We start from the raw sequence: 24,215 nt of genomic DNA, 5'->3' as shown, positions 1-24,215 counted from the left end.
AGATTGCCATGAAATTTTTAGGAAAGATACAGGAAGGAGAGATGATGGTTAGTTGATTTTGAAATCCCAAATCGGTTTAGCCATATCTATAAATCTTATAAAATAAAGTCGCTAAATGCCATGTATACACATAACTTCACACAGAATACTCCGATTTTAAAACGGTTTTTTGCATTTGAAAGCTTAGCTACGTGATATGGTACAGTTAATATAATTTGAAGATATATATTATAGGGGCGTGGCAAATTGCCAAAATGTAGCAAAAAATCATAAAATTTTTGTTTACACAGCTATAACTCATAAACGGATGGATGGATTTCAAAAATTCTACTTTTCAGTAAAACTTTGAAATATTTGCCTTCGATCTGCATCAAAATAAAATACTTGATTCCTTTCTTATATCAGCCAAATTGTTTAAATAAAAGTAACAGTTTTATTAAAAAATGCGTATGTGTGTTTGTTCGCTGTGAACTGTCCGCGCTAATTGCTTTTGAGTAAGGCTTGATGCGACACATATATACATACATATATATCATTCGCTGCGTTATTTAACTTCGGGCGTAGGTTTATAGGTATGTATGGATGTACATCAATACATAGTATAAAACAAAGTCGCTTTTTCTGCCCCTATGTCCCTGTGAATGCTTAAACCTTTAAAAATACGCAACGGATTTTGATGCGCTTTTCTTAATAGAAAAAGAGTGATTGAAGAAGAAGTAACGGATGAACATATTTGGCTGAAAATTGGTGGAGGGGTAGCTTAGAACCAGGAGACAGGCATAGGCTAATTTTTATCCCGTTCTGGATAGGGTCTTGAGATCAAACCGTGGACGTGGGTAATCCCGGTATATGTTTGTACAATATGAGTATCGAATGGGTACTTTGATACGGGGTATTTTTCGTGCCCGCGGGTAACTAGGGTCTCAAGATATAAGCGAAAACGTGGACGCGGGTACCCCTAGAATGTGTTTATTGAATATGGATAACGAATGAAAGCTGTTGATGAGTGCTTTAGTACAGGTTAGTTTTCATACCTATTGGTGACTAGGGTCTCGAGATTTTGATGCGCTTTTCTTAATAGAAAAAGAGTGATTGAAGAGGAAGAAAGGGATGAACATATTTGGCTCAAAATTGGTGGAGGGGTAGCTTAGAACCAGGAGACAGGCATAGGTTAATTTTTATCCCGTTCTGGATACGGTCTTGAGATCAAACCGTGGACGTGGGTAATCCTGGGATATGTTTGTACAATATGGGTATCGAATGGGTACTTTGATACGGGGTATTTTTCGTACCCGCGGGTAACTAGGGTCTCGAGATATAAGCGAAAATGTGGACACGGGTACCCCTAGAAAGTGCTTATACAATATGGATAAAATATGAAAGCTGTTGATGAGTGCTTTATTACAGGGTAGTTTTCATACCTATTTGTGAAGGGTCTCGAGATATAGCCCAAAACGTGCATCAGATTAACACTAGGATGTGTTTTTATATTATGGGTATCAAATTGAAGCTGTTTGAGCTAGACGGAAAAAGCGTATTAAAGTGTATGGAGATAGACCTAATTTAGGGCAGAACAACGTCTGACGGGTCAGCTAGTATATATATAAATCAAATTCTGTTTGTGTGTGTTCGCTATGGAAACGTATTTCCCACACATCAATCATCACCAAATTTTGGTTATGGGTTCCTTCGATCAACGGCAAGGATTTAGGCTAAAAATAATTTCGATATATAAAAGGGGCGTGGCACCTCCCATACAAATGGAATCTTTGGTACTGCATACCTTTACAGGTATACATGCCAGAACATTGAAATTCAATGAGGAGTTATATGAGGTCAATCCCTAACACCACCAAGAAAATGCGGAATTTGGAGAAAGGGGGCGTGGCATCTGCCATACAAATGGAATCTTTAGTAATGCATAACTTTCAAGGTATACATGCCAGAACATTGAAATTCAGTAAGGAGTTATATGAGGTCAATCCCTAACACCACCAAGAAAAGGCGGAATTGGGAAAAAGGGGCGTGGAACCTCCCATTCAAATGGAATCTTTGGTACTGCATAACTTTGAAGGTATACATGCCAGAATATTGAAATTCAATAAGGAGTTATATGAGGTCAATCCCTAACACCACCAAGAAAAGGCGGAATTGGGAAAAAGGGGCGTGGAACTTCCCATTCAAATGGAAGCTTTGGTACTGCATAACTTTGAAGGTATACATGCCAGAACATTGAAATTCAATAAGGAGTTATATGAGGTCAATCCCTAATACGACCAAGAAAATGCGGAATTGGGAAAAAGGGGGCGTGGAACCTCCCATTCAAATGGAATCTTTGGTACTGCATAACTTTGAAGTTATACATGCCAGAACATTGAAATTCAGTAAGGAGTTATTTGAGGTCAATCTTTAACACCACCAAGAAAATATGGAATTGGGAAAAAGGGGGCGTGGCACCTCCCATACAAATGGAATATATTATACTGCATATATCTGGATCTCATAATGGTAGGATAATTAAAATTGGTAAGGAGCTATGTGACGTTAAGTCCTTAAACCTCCAGTAAAATGTGGAATGGGGAAAAACTATGGCTGCCGTACAAACTTAAGTTATTTTAACACCTAAAGTTTCACTGCATTGTTGAGTTTAGCTGTTGCTTATGCCTTTTGGACGTTTAGTAATCTGCCGCTGTTAAAAAAATTGTTTAGCTTCAGTCTACATCTTCTATAAAAATCAAATTCTGTGTGTGTTTTCCCTATGAAAATGTGTTTGCTATACTTCGATCATTACCAAATTTTGGCTCGAGGTTCCTTCGATCAAGACAAAAGCTTTTCATATTTCAGAATTAAGAATTTTAAATTTAAAAGTTTTTGTTTTTTGGCTATGCGAAAGAACTATCTTAGCTCCTAAAAATGATCATGTTAACAGTATCAATGATCGCTTTCAAAATCAATTTCCTGGTGAAGTGACGAAATACAAATCGATCGACACAGTTACAGATGAAGATAAAATTGTGAATTATCCAAATGAATTTCTATACTCCTTAGAACCAAAAGGAATGCCTGCGCATATATCAACTTTGAAAATTGGCTCACCAGTCATGCTTCTTCGGAATGTAATCAAAGCAACAATCATCTGCGGTAAAAGCAATACAATAATATAAAATAAGATACAATAAGATACAAGATTAAAATTTTTTAACAGAAAATTTCACCAAATATGCGTACAAAATTCAATTCAATTTACAGAACAATAAATTAAATTATCAACAAACAAAACAGAAACAAAATTAAAGAAAAAACTTTTTTAAAAATAAGCTTTTATTATTGGTTAGTAAAATTAACTAAAAAGTAAACAATAAATGAATTTTGATGGTATAATTAAGAACATTTAGGATCTCCTTTTCTTGCTATCGCAATGTAAGACGCTTTTATTAGAACAATTAGGACTGTGATATAAACTGTAAGGTTTAATAATTTAGGTGTAAAGTTTTATGTTAAAAATATATAATTATGTACAATATAGAATTCGTTTGTCGCAGACGAAAAAGCCTAATTATCGTTAAAGCTTACAATGAACTTATAAAGTGTTATATTTCTTTAGAGTCAATTTATTGTTTACTTTTTAGTTAATTTTATTAACCAATAATAAAAGCTTATTTTTACAAAAGTTTTTTTCTTTAATTTTATTTTTTACTTTTTAGTTCGTTTTATTAACAAGTAATATAAGCTTATTCTTAGAAAAGCCTTTTTCTTAAATTTAATTTAAATAGGAATTTTTTTAAATTTTTAGTAGGGTAAAATATTGTTTAAATTAGTTACGTAATCTTTACTTAGTTATTTGTAACGTTTCTCATTCTATCCATTTCTTTTAATGCATCAACTTACTTTTTAGTTAATTTTATTAACCAATAATAAAAGCTTATTTTTAAAAAAATTTTTTTTCTTTAATTTTATTTTTTTCTTTAATTTTATTATATCATAATCCGAATATATTGGGGCATATTCATAATCGAAATAAAATGTGACTAAGTTAGTTGAAGCATTTTTGACAGAGAGCGCATATAAAATTGTGTCAAACAGTGTTAAATAACTTAACTTTGCCTATGCCGCGTTCAGTTTACAACTACTTATTGCAGATCTCTCATCTGTGGGTTAAATCTGTTTTAAAATAAAATTCCTACTTTCGCTTAGCTAAAATTCCATCGCCAAAAATCTGTAAAACAAGATCAAGTGCGCAGAAAAGTATGCAACACTTACCGATAACAGCCTAACGGCGTTAGCGTTCGTTGTATCACAGAATTTTTACACTTTGAAAATGACGGCTGTTGTTTGCAAGGTTGCATTCCTTTGAGTCTTCGTTTTCACCATCTGGATTAACAAAGTCATGAGCCTGGACATTCGTGCAATTTTAGTGATGTAAATTGCATGGCGCCAGCGCCAATGCGGTGCCAGCTCAATGGTAGCTCATTGACGAAATGACTCCAATCGAATTTTTGACGCTACTTAGTAGTGAGTGCGTAGTACATTTCACTTACGCTATTGAGTGAAACGACTTTTGTATGTCAGGCACGAGTTTGGTGTTATTGGCGCTACTGGCAATGATGACACTGAGCTGATGGTGGTAGCGCTGGTAGTTCAGCTTTTGAATCAGAGAAAGAATTGATGACGCGTGCAAATTATTAGGGCTTTGGCCGTGTAAATTATTATGTTGTATTTGCACCAAATTTTGGGAACCAGTATCAACACTAGCAACAACATCAGCACTGAAATCCAGCGAAGAATCAATCTTGCCAATAAATGCTACTTTGGACTAGGTAGGCAATTGAAAAGTAAAGTCCTCTCTCGGCGAACGAAAATCATACTCTACAAGTCACTTATCGTACCCGTCCTGCTATATGGGGCAGAAGCATGGACCATGACAACAGCAGATGAAGCGGCTTTGGGAGTGTTCGAGAGAAAAGTTCTTCGAAAGATTTATGGACCTCTACGCGTTGGCGATGGCGAGTACCGAAGAAGATTTAATGATGAGCTGTACGAGCTATACGCAGACATCAACATAGTCCAGCGAATTAAAACGCAGCGGCTGCGCTGGCTAGGCTATGTTATGCGAATGAAAGATGATGCTCCGGCCAAGAAAGTGTTTCTATCGGAACCCGCCTATGGAAGCAGAGGTAGAGGGCGGCCCCCACTCCGTTGGAAGGACCAGGTGGAAAACGATTTAAACTCCCTTGGTGTGACCAATTGGCGCCGGTTGGCGGAGCGAAGGAGCGACTGGCGCGCCTTGTTGGCGGCCATAACCGTTTAGACGGTTAAGCGCCAATTAAGTAAGTAAGTAAGTATTTGCACCAAATAAATGCTGCGGACATAACAACCGGAGTCATTTTTGAGTTGTATATTTTAAATTTAATGCACAATTAATATGGGTGTGTTTGAGCGGCCAAATAATAACAGTAGTATTGCTAAAGTGCTGCTAAGTTGATGGAATGTCGCTAATTTCCTAGCGATGATCAATAGATTGTCAATATTTCGTTCAACGGACACGCGAAATTGCCACATCTGCTCAAATTTTCAATGTTTTTCCATTCTTGATTTAACTTAAGCTGTTATGCCAGTATTTTTCAGCCAGCTTTTTTCAAATAGGTCATTTTTCCAAAAGCAAAATAAATTACAGAAAAGATTACAGAGTTAAACAGCCTTAAAAATTCAGCTATGTTGGTTATACACAGAAATACAACAGAGGGTTGTGTCTCCGCTTTTCGCAAGCGTTGAGGTGCACCACGCGTGATTCACCACGTCCAAATATCACAATCCACGCATAGGTACCGGCGGGTTTGTATGGGACTTAGGCTGTTATGCCAAAGTAAATACAAATCTTTACCGATAACTGTGTTATCGATTAATTTATCGAATTCTAACAAAGTAATATTGAATTGTCATCGGAGTTATACATGTGTGCAAAATTTCAGCTCAATCGGACACCGGGAAGTGTATCAAATTTAACTTGCAAGATTCCATTACAGACAACAAAAGTGAAACTAAATAAAAGCTTATATTAATTATAAAAATAACGCAACATCCATTCGATCTCGGGCGTTACAACGTGCACCTGGTAAAGCTAGTTTACATATAACGCTTAGACTTAAAAGCTCAATTTTTTATTTTTCCAGTGAGTTAAAAATAATCAATACGTTGATACTTTGCCAATAGAGAAATTTAAAGTAACTAGTATCGTCCAGGGTCGAAAATTCGACCTATCCAATATAGTAGGTAAGGGATATTAAAATTTAAGCCTTTATAGAGATAAGCTGACATCGGGCACACTAATTTCTCTTTACTTAAGATAAATTCTACTCTTATGTAAGTTAATTTAGAATGAGCTAATTATTAAAAAAAATATTTTTTCTTACGGCTGATGGGCGTGTTCTTTATTTCCCTAATAAATGAGGACTGAGTTACAATTTGAAAAAATACTTAATTATATTCCCTAATCCTCGCTATCGCGTCACTGCTTGGTGACTATTTTGTTGTTACGCCGCAGCTCGGAAATATGGTTTTGATTTGAGATATCTGATGTCCAGACATGCAGTCAGCAATTTTGGCGAATGCGCGTTAAGATATCTCTGCCTAGACATGCAGTCAGCAGTTTTGACGAATACGCGTGTAAGAATTCTTTGTATTTGCATACTTTGAATCAGAGTGAGAGAATGAATTTCTGGGTTTTAGAATGTTTGTTATGTTAACTCCTCCCTCCTTAAAAAGGCTTGTCCCCGGGCGTCTGAAAAATTTAAAAAGCTCTTGTTGAGGGTGTGGGAACTTCTGACATAGCCTATTTTCTTGATTGGCCTGGCCAATAGTTTCTGATGGCTGTTTTAACGGCTAATTTGTGCCTTTTATAGCAATATTTGCTAAAACTAACCATCAGGACAATGATTACTATAAGGGTAAGTCCTGAGGAAAATCGGTTTGTTACCCTTTCTGTTTGGAGTGACTGGATTTCGATGGAATTGTTTATGTGTAGCTCACTGAGCGCGTCTAATGACAGAAGTTTAGTCAGGCTCTCTTCTATTGTCTTTGGTTGTGCTATTGCTGGCATTATCATTAAAGGGGGTGCTTCGAAATTGCTTTAAGTCCTACCGTTAACTACAATGGTCTCATTTTTAAAATTTAAAATGTTGGTCCCATTCATATATCTCACTTCGTTGTTTGTGGTAATATTGCCTTTGTAGTTGTATAGAAAAAGCATTCCGGGTGAAACAAGCTCGTCCTTTGGGATGTGGTGGCAGTTGATGAAGTGACACGAAGAGTTGAGGCTTTTTATTAGCTTAGGTATACAAGAATCATTACTTAAATCTTTTAATTCATCTTGTTTACATATGCTTATTTTTTATATTTTCTACAATTATTTGTTATGCTGAATATACGGTCTTTATTTTGTAGAACATTATTATATTTTAGGTCAATTATAACATTATTCCTTATAACAGCTTTTATTATTAAATTTTCATATATATCCATGGTGGTTAATGTTATTTTAGCAATGTATAAAATTGATGAAATATTTCTGAGTACACTTACTACTAATGCCTCTTCGGCAGTATCAAATGGCATATGTTCTTTATTCATTTCTCCTATAGCTAAACCAATTTCCAATATATTTAACCCTCAAACGGGAAAACTCGTAATACTGTTCAAATTAAGTTCATATTTTGCGGGCATGTAAATGTTGGCTATATATGCTTATAAATAAGTTTTCAGTGAAAAAATGTCTGGAAGAATATTTATGGGAGAAATAGTGAACACCGTTTCCAGACGGCCTTTCCGGTTCACGTGTGTATAAAATTACAAAAAAGTAGGCACGTGTTTCTTAAATATTTTTATTATTAAAAGATCGTAATTTAAATAAAGCTTACAAAAACATAAAGTAATAATACACTAAAGCTTGGCGTTAACAATGAAAAGTAACACAACATAGATATTTTTAATTCATTTCGAAATATTATGGGGGATGGGTACGACTGGTCTCATCTTAAAATTTTTTTATTTTTGTGATTGTAGTCCCAAAAACAATTTTTGTCTGTTGTGCAACATAAATGCAGATTACATTTGGAACAAATGGCTGGGTATCCTTCGTTTTTCAATGTTTGCACCGTTTCTTCCCGTTTCTATCCATCCACTTTAAGAAGTGATCACGGCCGTCAAATCGAACATCATCGAGAAGATGAAGAGCCCAACCATTGAGAGACCAGCCTGTTGAGATAGTGAGCTATCAATACTTTGCCCCGATGACTGTCTACCAACTGTCCGCTTTTCTTTGAAAAGGACAGGACCAGCAGCTATTTCCTCACGGAATGGCGGATGATTGCACTGTTTTTTTTTTTCTTCAGACACATTGCTCGCATTGTTTGCTTTCTTAGCGCGCATACGTTTATACAAAATATAAGAATTTGTTGCTGCCATGTCCCCAAAGTGACAAAAAATCCTAGTCATAATATTTCGGCTTTTAGTCTGAATATGATAACGACCGATAAGACTGTCCATCAGATCGACTCCGCCCATGTGAGCATTGTATTCTCTAATGATTTGGGGAAAGTTTACTTGCATGAAAAGTTTTTGTTTTCTATCATACCTTGATACTTTCGCTGGTTGAATATCAGTATTCGGTCTCAAAAAAGGTCCAATAACAACATGCCATGCAGGCAAGGAGACTGAAAAATTATTTTTTCTTTAATGACCATGAACACTCAATTTTTGCTTATATCCAAAATCCTATGGCATATTGCTCGACTTGACTTAAATTATTGCTAGAATAAATCGTACGCCTATGGCATATTGCTCGATTTGACTTAATTTACTGTTAGAATAAATCGTACGCCTATGGCATATTGCTCGATTTCACTTAAATTAAAGGAGATAAACTTTATTCAACTTAAAATTCTGTATATTAAATATTAATCATTATTATTATTATTAATTATGTTCCTTTGGAGTGGAAAGTAATAAATAGGATTATTGATAAAAACACAAAAAGGCAAGATTCTCATTTTGTTTTACAAAAAGAAGGCGTTGATATTTCTGTTCCCATAGAAATAGCTAATCATTTTAATGAATACTTTACTTCAATTGTGAAGTCAAACTTTCCGCCAAATGTGACACCCCTTTGCGATTGTTGCTCTGATTTTGGAGTAGCTAAAGATTCTTTCAGAAGCAACAGCTTCTTTTTTGAGCCAATCTCAGGATCGGAAATTTTAACTGCAATCAAATCTTTGAAAAATATTAATATATTAATTCTTCCGGTCATGATGGAATCTCGTTATGTTAAAAAAAATCTCATACAATATTGTTGATGTTTTAAAACATATCTTTAACTTGAGTGTTACAACTGGGATTTTCCCAGAACAATTAAAATTAGGAATTGTAATACCGATTTTCAAAAAAGGTAATAAAAAAGATATGGCTAACTATAGGCCGATTTCACTTTTGTCATCAATTACTAAAATTTTTGAAAAAATTGTAAAAGTAAGGATGTTATCCTACTTTGAAAAAATAAATTTTCTTAGTCCTTTGCAATTTGGTTTCAGGGATGGTCTTTGTACGGAAGATGCTCTTTTGGACTTCTGTTCAATTATATACAAGGGTATTGATTCAAAAAAAGATTGTGCTGGGCTTTTTGTGGACATTACAAAAGCATTCGATATGGTTGATCATGGCCGTCTTTTAAATAAGCTTTATAATTTGGGAATTCGTGGCTTGTTATACAATTGGTTTGTTTCTTATTTAGGAAATCGAACCCAAAGAGTGAAACTAGGCAACACTTTTAGTGAGACCAAAGTCATAAACTCTGGTGTACCACAAGGATCGGTTCTGGGTCCCATATTATTCCTTATCTATGTGAACTCACTATTTATTCAACCTTTTAAGGGCAAAGTCGAAGCATTTGCGGATGACCTAGGAATTGCATATAACTCAACGGATCCTTTAAATTTGATAGCGGATCTGAACCACGATATACACATACTTCGGTCATGGTTTGCGGAACATAAACTGGTTGTCAGCAATAAAACCAAATTAATGTGCTTTAGTCCAAAACTTCAAGAATCACAAGATCTTAATATAACTTTTCACAGTGCAATATGCAAACGTAATATCCTATATAGTAACAAGTGCTCCAACCATCGTTATCAGTATTCTTTTCAAAATAATACAGCATGTGACTCTAACTGCTTTGAAATTGAAAAAGTGAATAGCTTCAAATACCTAGGAGTCACAATTGACCGTAATCTATACTGGAATGAGCAAATCGCAACTGTAAGAAAATACTTACTTTCAACCAATCGTATACTTTACCGTCTTAGAAAATACGTTCCAAACCATACACTGAAAACAGTTTATTATAGTATATTTCATTCAAAATTAGAATATGGAATAAGTTGCTGGGGTGGTGCTCACTCCAATAAAATAAATCAATTAACTGTACTGCAAAAATGTGCAGTAAGAAACATTTTGAATTGTCCACGTCGGACTCACTCCTTTGACTTATTTAGAAGATCAAAAATATTCCCAGTTCGGCATTTGTTCTATTACAAAGTTTTAAAAATTGTTTACATGAGAGGTGGCTATTTGCAAAATCCCACACGAGGAATGTACAGCCTGCGTAGTAACCATAGCACACTTGTTTCTTTACCAGTTTTTCGAACAACATTGTTTAGAAATTCCTACACTGTCTTATCCTGCAAACTTTTTAATTCCCTTCCAGAAAACATACGAGACATTAGATCCAGATCTGTGTTTTTAAAAAAAATAAAAACTTGGCTTCTTGAGTTTGATACCAACCAGATAGAAATTTTTATGCACTACGTTGTATAATATAGTCTTTAATTTTATATATGCATTGTATAGTTTTGAATTTTCTTTTCTTATGAGGAATTCTGTAAACTTAGCTTTTGTATTCTTTCTTCAAATTGTTTCATGACTTAATTTAGTCAATTTATTTTTGAAATATCTTATTCTCATTTTAAATAAATTTTTTTATATATATCTTGTATTCTTTTTTTTGTTCACCCCACTACTACTATTTATACAATGGAATTTGTTAAAACATGATGTGACATACAACACTATTTTTATTATATAAAATAAAGATGTCACTAACTATTCTCTAAGTAATGATATTGTAGACATGTAAAATTAAGCTATCGAATATGTACATACGCTTATGAGAATAATGAAATAAATAATAATCTAATCTAATCTAATCTAATCTAAGACATGCATATTCAGAACATTCCTTAAATCTTCACCCTTTCCTTTTTATTATTATTATTGTTTGTAATTTTTATTTTCCATTTGTTTAATTGATTAATTTTTAGAAGAGGAGAATAAAAAAACTTCCTTGTCCCCTTTTCTGACTCTTTGTTTCTTTGTTTTTTCAGTTTTTTTTTTTTTTTGTAATGAGCCTTAATATGGCTTTTATGCACCGACCTTCCTGACTGAGTTGCAACTGTTTTCCTTTGTCCTCAAGTACTGTTTCCTTCATGTAACGGGGTGACAATTTATTTCCTATTCCTTTGCCTAATTTTACATAAATCAAGTCATTAGCACTGTATGTCCTGAAATCTGTTCTTTTCTTATTGTGGAGCCCGAAATCCTTTCCTTGTTTAATTTTCAAGTTTTGTATGTTTTCGTCTTTGTACAGGTCGATTGGGCACGGTGCAACTGTCCGTCCAAAAAATAATTCTTTAGTCTTTCGTTTAGTAGTGGAATGAATTGAAAAATTGTATTTGTATAGGGATCTATCAAGGAGATCGCGGAAATCGGAGTGAACATTTTCTGCTTTGGTACATCGCAATAATTCCGACAAGGTGGAGTGGAATAGCTCTATCTCTCCATTTATTGTGCTCTTATATGGTGGGGTCCTGAATATTTCTACTCCGAATTGATTCTGTAGCATGAAGGTTATGGGAGCCGAATTCAGGGACTTTTCATTATCTATCACAATGTTTTCGGGAAATCCAAAAATGTCTAACAAATCTCTTAAAGGGGTTTTTATATCTTCGGATGATATGGATTTTACAATCTTTGCTTGGGCGTATTTCGAAAATTTGTCTATTGCTGTTAACACTGTTGTTGGTAAAATAGAGGTCCACGTGAACAATATGTCCTGGATAATTGGGGATTGGAGTGGCTTTTAAAATGGGGTTTACTATATGTCGCTCGTACTTATTCTCAAGGCAATTCTACACTGTTTTGCAATTTTTATTATCTCTCCAAAAGTTGAGCTTTATTTTCTGTTTGGTTGCGATGAGCTGTTGTGTTCGCAGGTAATTTATCTTTCCTGTTCAGATTCGGTAATGATGTCCTCAGCAAAATTTCGTGTGTAGCGCACCCTGTATCTACTGAAGTGGGTTTGGTAAATGGTTTGGATTCTTTCCAATATACTGTCCTTTGTCTTTATGCAATTTGTAACCGAGGGATTCAAATGTGTTTTTAATAAAGTGGTAATACTATCGTCCGTGAACTCTCTCCACTATATGGTGCTTATGATAAGTTTGGGAAATTGGTATGCGGAGGTCTCACCTGTGGAAATGAAAAGCTGGTTCTTGAATGCATTGATGGGTGTGTCTGCATATGGTCTCAACGTTTGAACTCCAAAAGTTGAGCTTTATTTTCTGTTTGGTTGCGATGAGCTGTTGTGTTCGCAGGTAATTTATCTTTCCTGTTCAGATTCGGTAATGATGTCCTCAGCAAAATTTCGTGTGTAGCGCACCCTGTATCTACTGAAGTGGGTTTGGTAAATGGTTTGGATTCTTTCCAATATACTGTCCTTTGTCTTTATGCAATTTGTAACCGAGGGATTCAAATGTGTTTTTAATAAAGTGGTAATACTATCGTCCGTGAACTCTCTCCACTATATGGTGCTTATGATAGGTTTGGGAAATTGGTATGCGGAGGTCTCACCTGTGGAAATGAAAAGCTGGTTCTTGAATGCATTGATGGGTGTGTCTGCATATGGTCTCAACGTTTGAACTGAGCTCTCTCCGCTATGTCGTGTTGCTGTTAAGGAATTTATCTGTTCCTGTTGCGGTGGTCTAGATAGTCCGTCCGCAACTATGTTCATTTTGCCAGATTTGTAATTTAATTCGTAATTGTATTCCTCCAGTATAGCTTTCCAGCGTTTCATTTTATTGTTGTTATCTTTGTTACTTAGAGCATAAGTTAAGGGTTGGTGGTCTGTGAAAATTTTGACTTTTGCCGAAACGCAAAGATAGTTACGCAGAGATTTCAATGCCGTATTATGGCAAGCATTTCTTTTTCGTTGGCTACGGAATTTTCTTCTGTTTTTGGAATGGTCCTGGATACGAATGTAATGAGTCCATCTTCTTGTGACAGTAATGCGCCTATTGCGTAATTGGAGGCATCAGTTGTCAGCTTAAAGTCTGTGTTTAAGTTGGGATAGGTCAGCAATACTTCTCCTGAGACAAGAACATTTTTAACTTTTGTAAATTCCGCCATTGCTTCTTAATCAAGGGTGATCTGTTTTTTTGCCGATTGATTTTTGGATACACGTCCCTCCTCCCCTCTTAAAAGGTTTGTAAGGAGTTTAGCTAGCTTCGCATAATCTTTAACGAAGCAGGGGTAATAACCCGAAAAAAGGAGCTGAGCTCGTTGAGGTTCCGTGGAACTGACAAATTTTCGATTTTTGAAGGATTTGTTCTAATTCCTTCCGCCGTTACAATGAATCCTAGAAATTCGACCTCCCTTTGAAAGAATTTGCACTTATCCAATTGTACCTTCATTCTCGCACCTCAAGTGTGCCGAAAATATTTTTTAAATGGGCTGTGCAGATCAGTTTTGCTGAATATTGTGATATCGTCTATGTAACCGTAGCAGCAATGCCCTATGTAGTTTCGTAAAATGTCGTCCAGCGCTCTCTGGAAAATTGAAGGGGCGTTCTTTAAGCCAAATGGTAGCCTGGTGAATTCATAATTCCCGTTATTTATGGAGAAGGCGTTCTTTTCTATATCTGAATTCTTTAAAGGAATTTGGTGAAAACCTCTCTTCAAATCAATAACCGAGAAAAATTTGTTGCTCCCTAGCTGGGAAAGGACCTCGTTAATTTCGGGAATAGGTTAACGGTCTGCTATTGTTACAGAGTTCAACTTTCAATAATCTATCACTAGTCTGTATTGTTTGTTGCCCAGGGAATCTGGTTTTTTATCCACTATCCACACAGGTGAATTATAGGGTGATCGCGATGGCCTTATGATCCCGTCTTCCAGGAGCTTAATAATTATTCTTCTGATTTTAGGGGCATTGGGTATGGGTAACATCGCTTGTAGAGAGGGTTGTCGGTCGTCGTCCTAATCTCCGCTTCCACCACAGTCGTATATGCCAATTTTTCATCGGGTTCTGCGAAATGTTTTGAGTGCTGGTTACAGAGATTATGAAGCCTTTTCTCTTGTTCCTCTGTTAGGTGCTCTGTTTTCATTTCTATATTATTTATCGATCTTGATAGCAGTTGCTTAATTTGGTTTTTTTTACCATCTTTAATAATCATGTAATCCCTAGAGGTATGAACTACCCCGCATTTAACTGAGGCTGTCATTCCCAATGATGCCGCGGAATGGCACCAGTGAAGGCAAAATGAAAAACTTAAAGCGTTCCTCGTTTAAACCGAAAGAGTTCGCGTAAAAAATGATTTCGTTTGGTAAGGTGTTTTTTGCTAATGAAGGCTGTATGTAGTTTTTGTTGGAGCCAGTGTCTATAAGGAACTTTAATACCTCTCCATTGCCGGTTTTGCACTGGATTAGGGCAATGTCGAGTGCGTTAGCCTAAAGAATGAACGTCGCAAAACTCTTCGCTTTCTTTTTCGTTGTCATATGCGTACCGCGAATAATCCTGATAGTAGTCTTCCCAGGATTGTGTTTCTTCTGTTTTTAGTTCGCCAGTTTCGTGTCCGTATCTACTTGCTTCGCATTGTTGTGTTTCGGCTACGGTGGCGTCAGGAGATGGTTCTATATGCTCTATCCCTTGGAGTTTAGTATTGAATTGTCCTGTATGCGCCGGGGGTGGTCGCTTCGACGCTACGTTGCTGTATCCTGGTCTGTTCATGTAATTGATGTTTCTTGTTCGCATCGATTGGTCCACTTCCATGGGTGTGGGTGATTTTGGTTGTAATGGCCTTGGCGGTGGATTACCGTAATGCATGGGCCCTTGGGTATTTAGTGTATTCGAGTACTGTAGAGTTGTTGGTATTGACATTGAGGTTGTTGGTATTGATATTGAGGTTGCTGATATCGGGGTTGTTGAGAAAATCGGTTAAAAGGACGCGTTGATTAAGGCAGATTGCAAGCTGCTGATAGAATGGTTGGTTAGGATGTTTCCTTTGTGGAAGCATAAGATTTTGTTGATATGGCATTCCAAACAATACCGCAGGCAAATTAGGTTGCTTGGGTAAGCTATATTGGTTATTGGCATGTGCCGCCCTGAAGTTTTGATTCTCCAGTTTGATGCATAGATGCAAGGCTTCAGACAGATCAGCCGGCTCTTTCATGCCAAGAAGTCTAGAGAGGTCACCTGATAGTCCCCTCACGAAGGTGTCAAGTGCCTTGTCACGATATGCGTGCGTAAGGAAATGCATGCATTCTTCGCAGGATATCTTGTTCAATATGAGCGAGAGGTGAGAATAGACCTCCCCATAAAATTCCTGTACTGACTTCCGACCCTGTATTAAACAAGTCATCTGATACTCGAGGGTACTCAGGTCCCTTTTGTCAGCATAGTGCATCGTTAGGCATTTGGAAATTGCTTTCCAGTTCAGTGGTGTGTTGTGGTGCGTCCATCCCACAAATTGCAATCCTCCCAGCAGATCCTTCCAGCGGGATTGCGAAATATTCTCCAGCTTCGGGAAGGTATCGACCACAACTCAAGACACAGGTCCAGAGAAATGGTTTTGCCGCGTTTGCCGGAAAAGAATTTTTAGGACGGTCCCACCCTTGTCAGTGCGTCACGTGTAAGGGATTGTTGCACCGGACGGGTTGTACTGGGCTAGACCTCAAAACACAACATCCTCGTAACTTTATAAAATCTTTTGTGCCTCCTTGCTGTTCACGCCCAAAGGCGTCCCGTAGTCTACACCTTAGCGCCCCCTACTACCCTCTAGCAACCCCACTGCTCTGCAAGCCACAACAAGTACCCGCTGCTGCTTGCGCCCTAAGGCGCCACCACCTCTTACGGCCGCTCCTATTCATAACTACAATCTATGTAGTAGAGTATGTAGCAATTACGAGAAGCAGCCCCTGCCCCGTCTTCTTGTCACCCTCTTTCCGGCACTAGCATTCGAGTGAGTCAGGGAAATCGACTCTTAGTCCCTACCACCTTTTGCACCATTTGGCAGCACAAAATAAATATGTTTTCAACATCTGCCCAATCCAGCTCCTACCTTGGAGGGTACCGCTTTCCTAGATGTTCAGGTCTCAGATACGACAACCCCCCTATGGCTTTCATGGCGCAATGCTGCCAGGCCGCAAACCCAATTACAACGGGTATTCCAATCCTTACCAGTGACGTCCAGTTCCAGGGCCGCCACTTACATAAGAATGACGACGTGCCCCACACTGCACTTCAGAATACTACAGTTAAATTGTAATGTGTTAACTGGGAAGGTCACGGAGATAGTTGCTTTTATGAAGCGGCATAACATCCGAATTGCTGCGATCCGAGAGACCAAAGTCACGGCAAAATCTGCATCGCAGACCTGCTCTGGGTATAACGTCCACAGAAAAGATGCGATCTCGTATTTATCACCCACCACTCAGTGCAATAGAATCTAGTTGATCACGACATCGGCCGCAGGAACAGTGTCCTGGAACGTCAAGCCATATCTGTCCGTTCAGGCGATGTAAATTTAGAAATCATCAACATCTACATCCCTCTTGTCACCTGTTGCCCCAGTGGATAATGCCTTGACATCAGCGCACTACTCTTTGGCGATAATCTCATTATCTTAGGGGATTTCAATGCCCATCACGATATATGGCATTTTAACCTGTAGGCGGACAGCAGGGGTGAGATGTTGGCGGACCAAATAGAGGAAACGACGTTCTGCACAATAAACGGGGACGCCCCCACTCGTATAGTAGGAAGCTGTCACAGATCGCCAGATATATCAGTCGTTAGGAGTGTGCTTTCCGCAAGGTCATTGAATTCGCTCGGGCTCATTTTATTCGCGCTGGAAGTATCCCGGAAATCCGGCCACATTTTCCAGCGGAGATCGCAACTCTAGCGAGAGAAAGTGACCTTATAAACAGCACGACCCCGGCGACCCCAAACAAGGGGCCAGTGGATGAACACAAGCGGGCGAAAAGGGAAGAGCACTTACAGAATGTAACCTCTCTGTCGGTGTAGGTAAGCTATGGTTCACCGTAAAGTCCCTATCGAACCCGACTGAGTTGGTTGGTTGTTTGTAGTGGCGAGTCCCAAATGACCCCAATTAGAGCTAATGGGCCGTTTTGATACCACAGCCTTGATACCCTAACCAATGAAAGGGTATTGTAAGAAGAGTAATAAACATTTTTAAGCGCTTTAGGGAAAACCGTCCCTCTATATCCATCCCGTGGAGTTTATAAATTTGAGAAGCTCTCCCGGCCTAATATCCTTGAGTTCTGGGAGGCTTTCGAAAAAGGGCTTTCCAAGCAACTTTTTTCTGCTTCGACAGTGTGCTGGGCATTCGCACAGCAGATACTCAACTGTTACCTCTGCCTCCGGACGCTTGCATCTGCGACAGGAGTTATTGTGTTCCAGTCTCATCCGTGCCGCATTTATCCCAATTGTCCAATGCCCCGTGAGCACCGCAACTACTCTGGATATATCCCTTTTGTTCATCTTAAGGACAGCTATAGATCGTTTTTCGTTATATAATGGTCACATGCTCTTGGAAACTCTACAGGCACGTAACCGATTCCACTTATTGTTGGCCTCATTCAAACAGTGCTGGGAGATGCGACCCTTGATGAGTCTCAGGGGTGCAAGGGCCTCCTTCGCTCCTGTGAAATCAAGAGCCGTTCCACGCCGTGCCAGCTCATCCGCCATCTCGTTACCGTGTATGTTTCGATGCCCCGGCACCCATATAAGGGTAACAATCTGCCGGCTCGCCAAAATCATGGTGCGCTCCCTACATTGCCCAACCAGATTTGTTGATATCGTCTCTGACCCGAGGGCCCCAAGTGCCGCCTGGTTATCGGAGAAAATTGCTACCCTTTTACCGTTACCACTGATATCCATTAACGCTTAACACGTTTGTTGGATAGCGAAAATCTCAGTTTGAAACACGCTTGCCGAGTCGGGAAGCCGCATACATAAGGACGTGGGCGGAACAGTTAACGTTAATTTGACGTTATTAACGTTAATAAACGAAACGGAATGACTTTGTTTCGTTTATTAACGTTGATTATCGTAACGAAATGATATCGTTTCGTTGGTTAAGCATGACTTATATGAATAAATCGCCAGATGCCTGCCTAAAAAATCAACTAATAACATTTTTTGGCGCCCGAACTGGGACTTTGTAAACTTCGCGTAATATTAAATTAATAAATTAGCGAAAATCGTTCAAAGTTCTCGTAATATTAAATTAACAAATTATCGCTAATTTTTGTAAAGTTCGCGTACTATTAAAACAGTAAGTTATTGCAAATCAACCATGGCGGAAGCTTTGAAAGAGATACTGCAAAGATTATCGAAAAGTAAGATATTGCAGGGACGAAAAATCGTGTGAAGCAAGCTTCACAAAACTTCTAGTATGTCACATTCACCACTTACCACAGCAGAATTTGTTAACTACCACTGTCTGTATTTGTTATTTAATAATTATTTGTACACTTTTTATTCAGGTAATGTGTTCAGAATTTTAACTTTCACTCTCTAAAACTCCAATCAGTGTATTTCTGTGCTTAAATTATCTTAAAAATTGTGTTAAAGTTTTTGGTGTGGTGAAAGTGACCTACTAGAATTTTGTTACGCTCCGCTGCTTTCCACCGAAGTTTGCGCCTGCAACATCTTTATTTTCGATAATCTTTGAGTACTGAGACTGGTGACGGAGCAGCAGGAGCTTCAGATACAGCTTAACAAATATGTGAGTAAAGCGGAGAATTTAAGTGTGCAACAGCTGCCAAAGGGGTATGTTACAGTGCTGTTGGAAAAGGCTGAAGGTATGTACTCCACCTTTTTTGCAAACCATACCAAACATTTATAAGTGCATTAAAGGCAATAATTTAAGGTGCAATGAAATCGAGTATTGTACTGAGGATCATTGTTCTTTGTTTGAGGACAAATATCTGACATACAAAGCATTTCTCTACGATTCCATGCCAGCTATTAGCATGTCACCAACTGTATTTCAAAGCTCATTCGCCAGCACTCAACGGCAAGACATCACAACCAAAAGTGACGTCAAGTTGCCAAAAATTTCAACGTTTTCTGGTCAATATCTTGAATGGGTTCCCTTTCGAGATTTATATTCATCACTTTCACATTATAGTACGTCGTATACCAAAATACAAAAAAGGTATTATCTTAAAGACTCCGTTAAAGGCGGGGCTGAACGCTAGATTAAACATATTTCTCCAATTGAAGCTAATTACCATTTCGCATGGAAAACATTAGAAGTATATGTAGCACAATATATAGTTGATGCAATTTTGCGAAAACTTTGCGCAATTCCCAAATGCACAAAATCATCTCCTTCTACGATCAGAGGAATTATCGACACAACAAAAGAATGTATCTCTTCCTTAACTAATCTAGAGGTACAAACTGCGCACTGGGATCCCATAATTGTCCATATTACGACTGAAAAACTGGATTCCGAAACACGAAAAGATTGGGAACATACGCTTAAAGCCACAAGGGAGATTCCTATACTATCCGATCTTTTCATATTAATAGAAACCACATTCCGTACACTTGAATGTCTTGGCGACCATGTCGCAGTGAAACTGAAACCACAAATTGTTCAACACCGTCCAGGGCTGAAAGCTTTCAATATTAGTAAAGCAAACACTTGCCCTTGTTGCAAGAAAAATCACATTCTCTTTAAGTGCTGGGCTTTCCGTGAATATACACTTGGAGAGCGGAAAAAATTCGTGGAGCATAATGCTATTTGCGAAAATTGCTTGACTGGTGGCCATACACCCAAGGATTGTAAATCGCAATGTACTTGTCACCTTTGCAACAAAAGCACCACACTCTTATGCACGACGCCTTATATAGCACAATATATACTAGTGCAAAGCCAATCGATCATAATGAAATTTCGAGTCATCATATATCGGCGCCCTTACCACGAGCTGCAAAATCTGTTCTTCTCGCCACAGTACTTTTGTATATCGATACACCAAATGGCAAGGTGACAGCAAGGGGATTGCTTGATCAGGGCTCACAGGGTTCTTTTGTAACACAGCGTTTCATACAACTTTGCCGAGTAACCTGCCACCCCACTCGTCCTAAAACTCATGGAATTACTCCAACTAAATTTAATCCTGCAGTAATCGCGCGGTCTACATATGTAATCCACCATTGTTTAATTTCAAATTTCTTGAAAATCGTGCCTCGATTTCATCGGAGATTTTTCTACTTGTAACTAACAAATAGAGAGTCACTCTCAGTGTTCCGCTGTTAATTGTCGCGTGCAGTTGTGTTGCTAGAGGTTCGTGAAACTCGTGGTCTACGTATGTATGTATGCCGCGCGACCGATTACGTAAGTATTTTAATTTAGATTTTATGCTAATAACTAGTTATACTTTGTAAAGAAAAGTGGATTTTGGGCATACTTTTTTATATTAAAATTTTGTGGAACTTTTCTGATAATATTTACATATGTATGCTACTCGTACATATAAATTTATTTGGGTTTAAAGATCATGGCAAATAGGAAAGAAAATCAGATTGCAGCGTGGTTGAACGAAATTGAAAGTGATGAATTTGATGATGATTTATCAAGTTCAGAAGACGAAGAGGACTTTATTGGAGAGGAGTGGTCTGACACAGAAATATATCTAGGCGTTGATAATACTTTGTGGACAAAGAATGCCCCCGCTAAAAGGGGTAGAACAAGAAGGCATAATATTGTTTTCGTGCCCGCGGTCCTAAAGGAATCGCTCGACAAACAACCAAACCCGAGGACTGCATGTCACTTTTTTATACGATAATATAATTGGTCTCAGTATTAAGACTAAATATGCACGTGAAAGGGATGCCAGTCAACATATGAAATTGAAATCAAAGCATTTTTAGGAATTTTGCTAATGGCTGGTGTGTTATAGGTAAGCCGTTCAAGTACAAGTCAAATTTTTGATAAGGAAGAACACACTGGAATATTTTCAATATATTTGTCCATGTCTGAAAAACGATTTAAGTTCCTTCTTAGAGTTATACGCTTTGATGATATTACTGACTGTCAAGATCGTGCAAGCATCGATAGTCTAGCGCCTATTCGAGAAATATTTGATTTGGTTCTTGGAAATTTTCAAAAGTATTATATACCAAGTGCTGAAATGACTTTGGACGAACAACTCTTGTCCTACAGAGGGCGTTGTTCATTTCGGCAGTGTATTCCAAGTAAACCTGCTAAGTATGGACTGCAATTTTTTGCACTTGTAGATGTTTATTACCCATCATCTATAACTTAGAAATTTACGCCGGCCAACAACCCGAAGGTCCATTTCGGTTAAGCAACGGGAGATTTGATATCGTGATGAGAATGGTGCAACCAATTTTGAATAGACATACCAATATTATTATGGACAATTGGTTTTCCTCTCTGAAAATTGCAAAGCAATTATTTGATAATGGAATTACAATGGTTGCTACCGTTCGCAAAGATAAAAGAGAAGTTCCCCGGGAATTTAGAATAGCTAGGGGCAATCCAATATGCTACTAAAAATTTGGATTCCACTCTCCATGTACTCTGGTTTCTTATGTACCAAAAGCCAACAAAGTGGTAATAGTCATGTCTACAATGCACAACGATACAGCGATTGATTCTGACACCGGAGATCAACGAAAGCCGGAAATAATAACATATTATAATCGCACTAAAAATGGCGTTGATCTGGTTGACAAGATGTGTTCTCTTTATGACGTGTCTAGGAATCCGAGAAGGTGGCCGCTGACTAAGTTCTATAATCTTGTAAACCTCTCAACGCATTATGCATTTACACTGCAAACATTACCTATGAATGTGTAAAAAGGCGTGATTTTCTCAAAGACTTAGCTTTGTCTTGGATGACACCACTGGCTCACCAAAGACTAACACTTACCACGCTACCTAAAACACTGACATTTAAAATAAAAGACTTCCTGGATCTTCCATAAGTTGTAACTCATCAAGGTCCAACGCACAATAACTTCGTCGGTCGTTGCTACGATTGTGGAAGGGTCCGTAATAAAAGCACCCGAAAAGTGTGTAACGCTTGCAATAAACGCATTTGTCCTGATCATTCCAAGACTGCACGTTTGTCATGTTTCGAAAACAATTGAAACATCTCAGTTATCTTGTGGTTATTTTATATATATTTTATACTTTTGTGAAGTATCTTAATTTTTTGTTAAAAATTGAAGTTTTGGTTTTTATTTATTTTATGTAAGAACGGAAAATTAATTTATGTTATTTTTGATTAATGTTACTAAACTAAACAATAATAAGAATATTTAAAACAAAAGCAATGGAATAATTAAATATTTATCTTTTGTTTTTTTAATTTTAGAATGGATTACATATGTAGACCGCGCGACCAATTACGTCAGTTTCAAGGTCGCGACTACTGTAGGGTTAACTGTGTTAAGAAACTAACATTCTTGCAATTGAGTTCCCGTAATGACTCAGAATTTTCTATTACCATAGAAGCGTTTGTGCCATATCTACTTGCTTACCACGGTCGAGTGAAACTCCACAGAAATTACCATCAGGTGCACGTTTTATCCTAGCTGATGCAGACTATTACAAATCTCGACCTGTCGATCTAATAATGGGTGCTGACCTATACGGCTCGATTTTAAAGAAGGGTCAGCATAGGACAATCTTCGGGCTGCTGTTACAAGATACGTACTTCGGTTGGGTAATCTCTGGGCCGCTATCAAATTCTTATGAGGTCCCATTAATATACACGCACTTTTGCCATATTGACGATAGGCTAAAACTTTTTTGGGAGCAAGAAGGGATAATCAAAAATCTATATGGTATCCGGAAGACGCTAAATGCGAAAGTCATTTCCACGCCACACATCAAAGACGCGAAAACGGTCGGTATTGTGTATTTCTGCCATTTAAAGCAGAATTTCATGGTAAGCCTATTCCATTATTCGAAAATACGCATCTAGGAGCTATGACAAAGCTACGAAATATGGAACGAGTCTTCGAAATGAAACCAAAATTCTACGAAGAATATTTAAAATTCATGGAAATTCTGCCACACCATGGCGTAGAGAAACTAAGCAGTACAACAACAAAAATACGTGCTGTTTTCGACGGCTCGTCCAAATACCGCAATCTTCGTTCACTTAATGAAGAGCTGGCTACGGGACCACCACTACAAAATGATTTATGACAAATTATTTTGAGGTGGCGCACTCACTACATTGCGCTGTGCTCTGACATCGAGAAAATGTTTAGACAAATAATTTTCAGGCCAGAACACCAAAATTATCAACAGATTTTATGGAGGAAATCCCCAGCTGACCCAGTAAAAATGTATAAACTTTTAACCGTAACTTATGGTACCGCTCCTGCTCCTTATTTGTCAGTACGAATATTGCAGCAACTTGCTAGAGATTAATCAAATTCCTACCCTATCGCATCCAATATACTTCTTCACGATATTTATGTGGATGATATACTCACTGGAGCTGATGATCTAGCAGAGGGCTTATATATACAAAATCAGCTTTGCGCATTATTACAATCTGGTGAATTCAAGTTGCGAAAATGGTCGTCTAATTCTTCCGAATTATTAGAATCTATCCCAACAGAGCTGCAGGAGTTATCAAGCACAATTGAGTTGAGCACTAATAATTACATAAAGGCATTGTGATTACATTGGTAACCTTTCTCCGATTGTTTCTTGTTCTTAGTTGCTTTCGATTCACACACAAATTTAACCAAACGACATTTGCTTTCTGACGCTTCGAGGCGTTTTGATCCACAGGGAAGGCTGGCACCTA

General features: G+C 37.8%; 1 protein-coding gene across 7 annotated transcripts in view; it reads left to right on the top strand.

The window, feature by feature from the left end:
- Nucleotides 1–24,215, top strand: part of LOC137244275 (synaptic vesicle 2-related protein) — a 2,198,928-nt gene that overhangs the window by 1,506,211 nt on the left and 668,502 nt on the right. The window lies entirely within an intron of this gene.

The sequence above is a fragment of the Eurosta solidaginis genome, chromosome 3 (genome assembly GCF_040869045.1).
Source record: "Eurosta solidaginis isolate ZX-2024a chromosome 3, ASM4086904v1, whole genome shotgun sequence".
In the NCBI taxonomy this organism is placed as follows: domain Eukaryota; kingdom Metazoa; phylum Arthropoda; class Insecta; order Diptera; family Tephritidae; genus Eurosta; species Eurosta solidaginis.
This window is presented reverse-complemented; position numbering and strand designations above follow the sequence as displayed.